The sequence below is a fragment of the Kryptolebias marmoratus genome, linkage group LG11, assembly GCF_001649575.2.
Source record: "Kryptolebias marmoratus isolate JLee-2015 linkage group LG11, ASM164957v2, whole genome shotgun sequence".
In the NCBI taxonomy this organism is placed as follows: domain Eukaryota; kingdom Metazoa; phylum Chordata; class Actinopteri; order Cyprinodontiformes; family Rivulidae; genus Kryptolebias; species Kryptolebias marmoratus.
This window is the reverse complement of record NC_051440.1, coordinates 18602937-18614936: the sequence shown is the minus strand read 5'-3', so window position 1 is coordinate 18614936 and position 12000 is coordinate 18602937. Positions and strand designations below refer to the sequence as shown.

The following is a 12000-nucleotide window of genomic DNA, read 5'->3' as shown; positions in this document are numbered from 1 at the left end:
ACAAAGTTAGCTTAAGGGGAAATGCTTGGAAAGGGAGCACTTGTACATACAGTTCTTTGCAAAAGTGCCTTCATTTTTTATGGTTTGCTTCCTTTGAGCCAGATTTCTTGTAATTTTTTAAAGTGGTTAAACTAATAGTTCTTCAGGCTTTCTGAAGGTTTTTCGAACTATTTCTTTGGACTTTGAGTCCTTTTTCACTTATTTTCAATTCAGTACCAGGCCATTAAAAAAAATCGTTGTCTACTCATTTAACGCTGACTCATAAAAAGGCTTCTAAACTTAAGAGATTAACCAGTGTTGTTGGAAGAAAATAGATAACTGAAGAAAGCACCAGTCTCTTGTTCCAATCTTTTTTAGCTGAATTTGTTGAAAATACCAAAAAGATAACACAATTTAACAAATATAAAAAAGTATTTGAGCACCAAGAAAGTGATTTTTAAAGAGCTATTAGCTTAAAACTTGCTATAATACTGTATAAGCTATAATAGCTACAATAGCTATAATTTAAGTGACATGCTGAAAATAAAATTTGAGTCTGTTTTTCCTGGCAAGGCATCAACATCTGGGTGTGAAAATGTGTGATAATATTTTGAGCTCAAACCACTGCCGGCATCAACTCATACGTTTCCTGCAACTTTTAATAGGACCAGGTGTTAATGGAAATGTCTCCAAATTAAAGGCTGTTTTTCCTTTTCTATTTTTATATTCTGTCCCCGTTGCTCTTCAGCTCAATTTATTTATTTTACACCTATTCACAACAAAAGCGGTCTCCTAGAACTGTACAGAAAAAATAATGTTAATTTCACTTCTAGTCTTATACATTCCAGCGGGTTAACGTTTTTTACATACCAGTTCAACATAGTCCTTTTCAGTAATGTTACCTGAGTTCAACTCTACAAAAACATATCTACTCCTTCTTATTACCTTTTAGTTCAGTCACCCAGTGAAGAATTTTCACCGCTGGGCTTGGATTCCACTCATTATCTGCTGAAATGACCCTTGTAATGCAAGTGCATGTCTTATAGCTGGGGGGCTACATTTCTATACTCTCTCCCTATAGGTTCTGTAAGAGATTTGACTTGTTTTTAATTCATCATTCTGTGAGTTATATTGTGTTTTGCTCATGTGGAATCTTTGAAGATTTCTTGATCTGACAGCAGTATACCTGCTTGAACTGATGGGTTTACCTGGTTCATACAAATTTTGGAGCACAACGAGGTTATAATCAAGATATAACTTGCAGAATTTTAATCATGCACCTGCCTTTTGAAGTTTAAATAAAAATGGTGAAAATGTTGAAACAAATGGGAGAGTCTCTGCAAGAGTCATAGACAATTCGGGATGTTGTTTTTGTGATTTGGAGTGCTGTATGCTCAGAAAAAAGAGTGAAATATGTGCATCTTAAAATATGTGAACTTTAAAAAACATCTTTGACATACAGTTCAAAAGTCTGGACTCACTTTTTAATTCAAGAAGAAATGTGGATCCAAACATTTGACTGCTGTTAATTCGACACCAAGAATGTATTGTTGTTCTGGGCAAATCTCGTGGGAGATGACTAAAGGCTTCTCGTCAGTGTGAATGTTTCCAAACGTAAAGTTCACTACATAAAATTCCACTATTTTACGGTCACTATCGCCATCCTTTATGTTGCTTGTCACGCCCCCTGTAGATGCCAGTAAGCTCCTCTTTAACTGGAATTGCGATGCACATTTTCCAGTGAATTTCTGTGCACACCATTTATCACAGCACTCACTCCCGTAATACTCCCTTCTTACATTAAGTCATCTGGGACCCTAATAAGTGAAAAGAAATGATGATTCACATCAAAGTCATTCAGTAACTCAAGTTAGGAGTCATAATAGTTAAACAATCATTTTTGTGTGATTGTACAAAAATTCCCAAACAGCCCTTCAACAAACTGCAAGTCTAGTATGGAAACCTAAACTTTGGCGATTCCTATTGGCTGTGTTTGCAAAAAGAAAAAAATAAAATAAAATTATAAGGAATAATTTGGCCAAGCACTTTTCCGAGAGAGCACGATCCTCCTGGCTGTTGTACCAAAGCAAATACACACACATCTCTTCAGATAGTGGAAAACCTGATTTAATGGTGAAAACGGTCGACATGAAAAATTACTTTTCCAAGTATGGCAACAACACTTTTCATTGCAAAGCAAGCCCAAACATAAGAGAACTGCTTTATATAAAACAGAAGCTGTGAGAGAGTCAGATAAAAAAAAAAATACAGGAAATACACACAAGAAATTATTGGCAAAGTATGCTCATAGAACTGAAGTCACATCCAAAATGCCAGCTTCATCTTCATGGAAGATTTACGATAAATGTGTTATATTGTTTGGATAAAGTACAATTTTCATAAGACTATGCTGCTCTTTTTTTAACAGTGCATATTTGTCATAATTATGCCACCTGATTCCAGACTAAGAGCTATTTTAATGGTAAAGGTATCCATGAATTTTATTTATTTATTATAAATAATATTATAGGGATTCACATGTCTTAATTATTATTTTCTTATTCTTCCTTTAAAAGCGGCTTCAATTGATTTTTTTAACCATGGCATCATTGTTTTATTGGCCACAAACACCAGGAAGTAACAGAGCTGATGTTGTAATTTAATGTAATGTTGTTGGGTTAACTTGACCAACCACCAGCTCTGTGACCAGTACATTCATATTTATCTCATTTTAATCATAATCATAAGCAACAAATGGCATACGCATATTTATAATGTGTTGTTTTTTGTTGCTAAACCTTTAAGTTAAAACAGAAACCTTTGCTTATTAATGTCAAACTTGACTTTCATAGTTAAAAGTCTTAACCCCAGTGTGCATCATGAAACACCAAGTGGGAGATTTTGAGAGGATTCCTTGGAATCTGATTATATCTAAACAAGATCACTAAATAATAATTTAGATAAAACCACTAATTACAAATTAGAAAAAAATATACATGTAGTAATTGCTTTATGCCTAATGATAATTCTTTTGCTTATCTAACACTGCACAAGATATATTAATCTGCAACAAAAAGAAAACACTCACAGATGGAGCACATATTTTGGCAGAGTAGGGCATTCTGCCATTCATGAACATACTACTTTGACATTGTGTATCTAAATACTATCACAGACTGAGCACATCCCTCATCGTTGTTTAGGTATCCCCCGCATGATGGTATACCCCACTGCACAGCAACAACAGGTCAGACTCACTTAAGAGACATGCTCAAGAATGTCAGGAACCCAACCAAATCAAACATCCTTGGGATGAAACTACAACAATCGCACCACTACTTAACCCTCATGCCCCATGGAATCTGCTGTCAGATAACAAAGGACACCCACAGAGTTTCCTTGGTAGAGGACAAAATTCAGCAGGTGGTTTTAATGGGTAGATTGAAAGCCATAAAATATATTACTTTTAGAGGCATTATGACTTAATACATTCTTCCACGTTTATTGCTGAAAATGCTAACATTGTCACAGTTAATGTCCTTTTCAGAGTTTCATTCAAAGAGTGCCTGACAAGTAAGTACTCCACATTCAGACATTTACTGGGTGAACAGCTGTTAGTTCTTAATGGATTAGAACCCATGACAAAAGCAACCCACTCCTATGAAATCTTATTGATTACGTAGAAATGTGTTTGCTTAAAACAAGACAAGTGGGAATAGGGGGCGATAGGGATAGCCATCCAGCAAAGTGAAGCTGTGCTAAATTCTCAAAGACTGCACAGTGACTCATAGGTCAAGGCCCCAATGTCTGTAAACAGGATTTTTCTCACAATTTGACCACTGAATCCCATGCTGCTCTCATATATTTTGCTTTGATTCAAGTGGCACTCCCTGGGAATACGGGGGAAAATAAAACGAGAGATAGTACAGCAGTTATCTTAGTCAGGATGGGGAGAGTGCATGTAAAAACATAAGCATGCTGAGGATGCAGCTGATAACTGTTATTGTGATCTCCTAAATGTGGTGATACAACTTTATCATGATTATTGCTTAAATCATCTTAGTGACTCTGAATTTTAATCTGGTCAGTGCAAATTTCCTCTTGTGTGCAATATGTTGTGAAACCTGTTATATGGCTGACTGCTGAGGTGTCAGCAGAGCTGTGGTTTATCTCTTGATCAAGTTACAAAATGACTAAAGAGCTGGACTCTGTAGTCAAACTTCCTCTTGTTTTTGTCACTCTTTTCTTCAAAAAATGCCATTTGTATGAAATAATTCACATATTCTATTAAAGCTGAGACAAACTCTTGATCATCTCTTGGGTTCATTTTATATATATATATATATTTATATATTGTGCTTGAATGATTTAAAATGTGATCAGAACTTTTCTTTGCACAATTTGACTTCCATTCAACAGTTTCATGACCCAGGAGGAAACTCCTAATAAGTTTGTCTTTAAACATACTCACTTTCCTCCCAACACACTGCATTCCTCACATTCTGGAAAAGAAAGTGTTGAGGCTCTTAAAATGTGAGGAGTACGTGGGTTTGAGACAGTTGCAGTGAGGGAAGATTCTTTTAAATATTGTCAAGCGTAATCATCAGGCATCCATGAACTGTTGGGTGCATTTTTTCAGAATCATCCTTTAAACACTTTAAATTATCATCTCAGATTAACAGTTCCTGCTAAAATAGTATGGCCAGCAAAAAGTTTTTTCTTTTACCTGATGGATCTGTACCACCCACACTCACATACACACACATACTTCTTTCAGCATTAGCATTAGCATTAGCATTAGTGTCTATATTTTATCACTCAGCTGCACAGCAGAGCACAAGAAGAGTGACGTAAGGGCATAGGAATAGAAATGCATCTACTGAAATCATAATATGTATGTAAAAGACAGACAGAAACAGAGATATCATTTTAAGTAAAAAGTATGCAGCAGAGAGGGAGGAAAATAGACTTGTAGATTGTTGTAAGTTTTAAAAGCAGAAAAGAAGGCAGGGATGATTTAAAGGATTGTGGCTATAGATTGGCTGTACATCAAGAGGGCAAAAATGGTTTTAGGAAAACTCACTGGGACAAAAAAAGAGAGCAGAAATTAAGCTGGTAAAAGAAGTCAGTGAAAACAGAACAGTGATGTGAAAGTTAGACTTTGAGTAGAGCGAAGTGTTCTTAATATTTTCTCTCCTGAGGGCATTTTTGGAAGCCTCTATCATCAGTCTGGGCAGGACTCATTTGTTCTCCTATCCCTCCCATCTCTCCTCCTTTTCCCCTCTGTCTTAGTTCATCGCACACCGCTGCAGAGTGCAACTAGTGCCACACGATAACTACAGGTTGAGAAGTGAGTGAGGGAAAGGGAGACAGACGGAAGAGAGACGGCCACACACCTCACACTGGAGTTTGGAGTCACTGTGCAGCCAGGAAAGGTGAGCTGAGGGAGGAATATCTCTTCTTCTTTTTTTCAGCTGTCTTTACCTGTGTGTGCATATACATATATACATTTGTGTGGCCAAATGTAAGCATATCTATAGGTGAGATTTTTCTTTGAATCCAACCTAGTGAAGGCTGCTATTCATATTTGTGTGTGTAAACCACCTTTGTGTCAGTGATCAGAATTTTTGAAGTGTGTTTGACAGGTTTGCTTTTCCAGGATCACAGTTTGGTGTGTGCATGAATCATGCTGTGCAGCAGGGCGAAAGACACTGTGAAAGTCATAGCTCACAATGTGCACATGCACAAATCTGCACATGGATTTGGTTTATTTTAATTTAGCTTTGATTTCTTTTGAGAAACTTCCAGCGGTATGGAGTTGTTTTAGCTGTATTGCCAGTGGACACCTAGTGAAGGACAGAGTCAAGACCTCATCTGGACACAATATGGGCTGCCTGCACAATTTACTGCCACATTCACTACTGATGGATTTTAGTTATAAAAGATTTGTATTTGCACCAGGCATTAGATGGTATGACAGTGACAAAAAGCAAATATGGGCTGTAGAAGACTGATGTAAGACTGTTTTTATAGACACTCCATGCCTGCAGGCGTTATATTATGAGTTTAAGTTTCAGGAGGTTGCTGCAGCACCAGTCTTGCTCGTACCTGTTGGCTATGATACTGTTTACAAATGGCTTTTACATGTTTTTCATTGACACTTCAGAGGTTTTTTTTTTTTTACCTTTGTCTCACATTCATTGATTTGATTTAGCTGAATGTTGTAGTCATCCTGTTTTGCTTTCAGCAAACTTCTGACAGCTCAGAGGGATAAGAGCTTCCAGGGTGTGGCACATAACCATATGTTGGCACTGAGGTAGAGCAGATAAAAAGTTCACCTTGGAATATTTGAGTTTTATTTGCAGCGCTGCAAGCCTGCTACTCATATGCCCTTAACCAATCTGCGGTTCTCACTCCTCATTCGGAAGCCTCTCTTCCCCTCCCCTTTGAAAGCAAAGGCCTGCCTAGTCATGCCAGTCTGCTGCCTTGTGCCAGCCTAACTACCACACTCATTTAAAAGGTGGAAAATCATACCCACTCCTGCCAGGTGTGGCATTCCCCGTGTAAAGAGCAATGCTGTATTTTGCCAGGTGTGCCATCAGCATGTCTGAGTAAAAGAGACAAGAATGTCAGGCTGTGTGTGGGTGGGTGTGTGTGTGTGTGGGTGGGTGTGTGTGTGTGTGTGGGTGGGTGGGTGTGTGTGTGGGTGGGTGGGTGGTGGGGATCCTGGCCTGCAGAGGCTGCGTGAAACCAAAGAGCAATATAAACTGAATGGCTGCCTGTACTTTTTACTGTCATATGTGTGCATATTACAAAGTTTCTGCCAAATACTTGTAGTGTTGAAGATAATTAACATAGAAGACTGTGTTCTGCTTCCAAGAGAAACAGGAAGTGCATGTGTGTGTGGTTTTGTGTGTGTATTTGTTCTAGACAGACTGAACAGTTGTAAGGCTATAAACCTTGTTTAATTTTCTGTAATCTTGTCAACATAAATAAAATTCATGCAATGTATAGATTTGGAGGTCTGCTTTCTATGTTCTGCATTACTCTTCCACATTTTAACTCCTAAAATTACAATAGGAGCACAATTACAGTGTCAGAGGAGACAATTATAACAAGTTTCCAGATTGTTCCAGCAGCTTGCAATCAGAATCTTGTTTCCAGCACCTAGGGATTTACTAGGTATTCATTTAAAAGCTTTATGAGAGAACTGATTGATTTGCGAGATTGGATGCATCGGAACATCAGGAATGCAGATGTACAAAGAGAGTTTCACAGAATTCACTGAGAATAAAATTATATGCAAGGGGTGTTTGACATAAACTTTGTATGCACCAAAAACACTGGCTGTCTAAAACAAAAAATGAAAGGTGTCATTGACAGCCAAAGGCAAGAACATTAGCCAAAATAGTGTGGCAGATGGAAAGAAAAGGCTCTGTGGAGCAAAAGAAATTCCCCATCCAGCTGTATGACAGAGATTTTGGCCTGCTATATTAAACTTTACACTCATCCAGTAAATGCTGGGATGAAAACCATATCAGCACATTAGACTTTTAACCTCACATCCTCTCATTTCTACTCCTCTCCTCCATCACATACCCCCCATGATCTCTGCATTATGTCCTCCATGGGTTCAAATGACAAAGATATGTTTTTTTATTAGTCACAACCTCTGCTCTCTTCTTTCCTAATTTCTTGCTGAGGATTTCTTTTCATATATATTTTCTCTACCATTTCATTTCATATAAAAGCACAGTGAATGACCCACGGCAGAACGTTATGAACCAATTATTCTCACAGCCACCATGACAACCTTTTGGCAAGCTGCCACTCTAAAATTGAAATGTTTTTCATTTGAAAGGCAGGTCAATTTCTGAAAATACCTCTGCACTTACCAACCTCTCGAATTTGTGAGTTCACGTGATGTATGATCAGCGCAAGATACACATTGCATTCTCACATATTGGAAAAAACCAACTCATGCAAGCCCTCGCCTGCTCTCTTGCACATATCACTGCAAGTATGAGGGTACTGTGGTGAGGTCACAGAGATTACCAATGCTTTCACTTTAAATTTATTCTGGGCAAATTTCAACACTTAAGCTCAGTAACATACTGCATTATTTTAATTGCTGAAAAGATAAGGTCAAAGTGTATACATGTGAAGCAATTAAGGAAAGCCAATACAATAGATTCAAAATTGTATCAAGATATGTTAAGGAAACCCTGCATTTTGCCCAATGATCGAAAGAGGCACCAGTTTCCCCCACAAACCCCTGCATGGAAAAGCAAGTAAAGAAAATGGATGGATGAATAGCACAAGGAAATTAATGATTGCAAAATAGAAAACATCGTATTTTACTGCAAACACATAAGGGGTATGTTTTATTTTATGACCTTTTATGCATGATGACACTGTAAATCCACTGCTGCAAAGGTGCTGCAACAGCAACCCTAGGACAGCAAAAACAGCACTTAAGTATTCTGGGTTTTGTTTTCCCCAAAATTCTTCAGTAAAGATAAAATATAGCTGCCTAACCAAACTGATTTAATAACTACTGAATTAATTTAAACTTAAAACTCTTCAGGAGTCTGCACAAAATTCTTAAAACTGACCTCAAAGTTCAGAGCAGCAGTAAAAACAAAACTATCAACCCATGTTAGATAGACATCATATTCTTGGCTAAACAATAAAAGTGTTGCCAATTTCCATAATCTTCCTATCAGTTAAAGTGTACCTAATGCTTGCTGCAGAGATGCTTTTTTTACCTTTAGACCACACATACAGCTGTATTTGTCTCTTCTTTGCATTTTAGCATTGTCTTGTACACTGTAGTGTTTGTTCTTCAAATGGTGAAACAAGTCTGCTTTGTTTCTGTCTTTAGTGATAATGATTTCCTTGCCGATTTTATGAAATACTTTGCTTTACTGGAGGTCTGTCCTCTTGTTGTCAAACCACTTTCATATTATTGAAATAGTTTCCAGAGGCTAACAAGTTGCATTAACCCTCATTGGGTTCACATCTAATTGGTGGAGATAACCAGGACATGACAGCATACTCACCACTGCATCTTAGTGTGCCAGCCAACGCACCACTTCAAATGGTGTGCAACCTCTAACTCTGCTTTTCATTTGGTGTACTCTCATCTGCATCTGCATGTAATTGATGTGAACCCACTTTTCACATGTATTGTGCACTCATGCCACAGTTAAGAGTTGAATAGGATGAGAGCCCAAAGACATAGTTAAAGTGCTGCTGATTTGTCACTTCACACCACAAAACCTTACATTAGTCTCTAATCCACTTATCTAAACTGAAAAACCTTGAGCTCTTAACTTTTATCAATTCAACAAAGATTTATAATGCAAATCTCAGATTTTATCAACTCAAATTTTGTTGTCAGTGTGCCACACTAATTCTCATGAAATATGTTGGAATTTGTCTCCTTGTCCTGAGCATTTTTGTTCAACTTCTCTCACAACTTCTGATTCATCTCATCAAAACTATCCCACTTAAGTTTAACGCTGTACAATGCCTTATTCATTAAGTTTAGAGTAAATATCACTGTTAACTCTGTAGAAATAATAACCAAAATATGCAGTGTTTTCATGTTTTAAGTACTTTAGATTGAAAAGTGCATTGAAAACTGGTAATTAACAGTTTTTACAAAAGCTTATCCTTTAGGAAATTGACTTTCTAATTTAGGGTGGGAGTGTTGAAGTATATTTTTTATACAAATAAAAAATCTGTTCACATGTTTACTGTTTAAATTATATTGACTTGATGGACATTAAGAATGTAATTTTTTTAGTCAGTGAAATATGCTGTAAATCTAACTATTTATGCAGCAGAAATGTTTTAATAAAAATGCAATCACCTCAGTTTTGAAGCCTAAGGTATGAAACTATCAAATGCAGCTTGTAACACATTTTAAGACTGTCTTACAAACCTCAGAGAAGAACCAGAGGCGTGGGTGTGGGGTATAATCATCTCCTGACAACTGCTATGATTTTTAGCAGTTTGGAAGCACAAAACATAAAAAAACAAATTCCTGCCAGAAACTTTAGCCAATCCACCTCTTGTATCAGTTTTGTGTTTATTATTTTTTGTGTTTAAAATTTACAAACCCCCGCCAGTTTCAGCGAGAAGAACAAATTACGGCACATGCTGAACTTCACTTTGTATCAACAAACTTACCTGGTTCAGATGAGATACGCTGAGGTCATAAAGCCTCCCAGCTGGGAGGGCAGGCGGGGGTGCTGAGAAGGATCAAAGCTGCTGTGGACATATAATACACACTGCAGGTTTAAAGGTAATTACTAAGGGTCTAAGTCTTTGTTTTCTTTATGTTTTCTCGAAATACTCAAAGTACCCATCCTGCAATGAGAACAAGCTCAGTGTTCCTTGATTTCATTAGTAGTACTGATAAGAGAAAATAGCATGTTTTTGTGGCAGGTAAATAGATGTTGATCAAAGAGGGTTTTTCAAAGGTTAGTGGCTATGCACATTTTTAAAAACCAGGGCATCAAATGGCCTAAATACTGTATGTAATCAGTTTTTTGATTCGCCACAAAGCTATATTCTACTTATAGCTCAGTTCTATTACACGTTTCAACACAGTACTAAATGTTCAGGAAAAGATAGTGACTAAAGAAATCATGGGGAAATTGTGTGATAGTTTGCAGCAGGAGGTACATGGCTCAGAGCCATTCGATTTGCATCAGTTAGTTATTTAAGTATTACTGCACAGCCCACTGCTCATATCCGTGATGCTTGAAAAACTACACAGGTCCCTAATGATGCTGTCATTGAGACAATGACTGGTTAGGGCTCACAATGTGTAAACATGTTTAACATTATTAAAAATATAAGTATAACAATCAAGTCTATAGTTCCTGTAATAATCCAGTCAACTTTCTGGTGGTGTAGTGAAAAAAAAGAACAAAAAGTGCCATGACGCAAGGGAAAAGTCTCAAGTGTAGTAACACTGTTTGATCCACAAATATGCCTACATTTTAATTGGCTTACATCCTCATTCTATTTCTTTTGTTGATTATTTTATTGTTGATTAATAAAAAATTACCAAACAAAAGTCCTAATTAATCTGCCAACTGATCTATCAGTCTACCTTTAGTGAGAATTTATTCCGGCAGTGTAGTCATGCTACAAATATAATTACTGAACACAGATACAGGCTGAGGTAGTAGAGTCCACTTAATCTCACTTCAAGCTATAATGTCTCCTGACAGGCTGTGTTAATAAAACTTCTTTAAGTGAACAAAGAGTGATTGTCTATAAAGCTGTTTTGACTTCACTCTGGGTTTGATTTCTAGAAATGAGTGAAAAAAAATGTAAGTAATGCATGCAGTTAAATGAGAATTCTGTTTTCAGCAACAACTTCCACTTTAGCGTCCAGCTGTGTGTGAAAGTGCATGTGCAAATCTGCTGTTGTGTAGTTGTGTGACTGCACATGTGTCTGCATGCATGTGTTTTGTCACAACAGATAATGTCCTTAATTTCTTGTGGTTTCATCCTTGTGGTCTCATTGACTCAGTACACTCAGACATTAGACACACACACACACAACCACACAGAGATGATTCAGAACACCTCGAGGTGATTCCCAAAGTCACGGTACAACATGGGACACAAAACCACATCACTGAGCATTCCCAGACTCTGAGAGTTTGATCAGATTGAAAAAGAAGTATGACACTTGCAAAATGTAGTTGTAGGCTGTGTTCCTGTCTGGTTGTATCTGTGTGTTTATCTGTGTCTGCACATAAATATGGTCTGTTCTGCTCATGCCAGCTCAAGGTGTGTGGGAAGGAACACTCAGCTTTGCCTGGATTTTTATAGGATCATGTCAATGTTCTCTCGTGAGCTCTCAGCTGTCAGCACTTCGGGGACGTGTAAATGACAATATGTACAGCACGTCTATTTTATCTCAAATATAGCTGAATGCTTTTACACTGACTGACTTATTTAACTGGCTGCCAAGTCATGAGTTTGATAGGGGTT

General features: G+C 37.3%; 1 protein-coding gene across 3 annotated transcripts in view; it reads left to right on the top strand.

Moving 5' to 3' along the window:
- LOC108239959 (zinc finger protein 469) overlaps positions 1–12000 on the top strand; it is a 189709-nt gene that overhangs the window by 117490 nt on the left and 60219 nt on the right. For 2 of the 3 annotated variants that reach the window (XM_017423023.3, XM_037978065.1), the window contains one exon: positions 5272–5414. The exons of the other annotated variant lie outside the window; for it this stretch is intronic. The gene's annotated coding sequence lies outside the window, so the exon portion shown is untranslated. The remainder of the gene's footprint in view (positions 1–5271; positions 5415–12000) is intronic. 3 annotated transcript variants of the gene reach the window in all.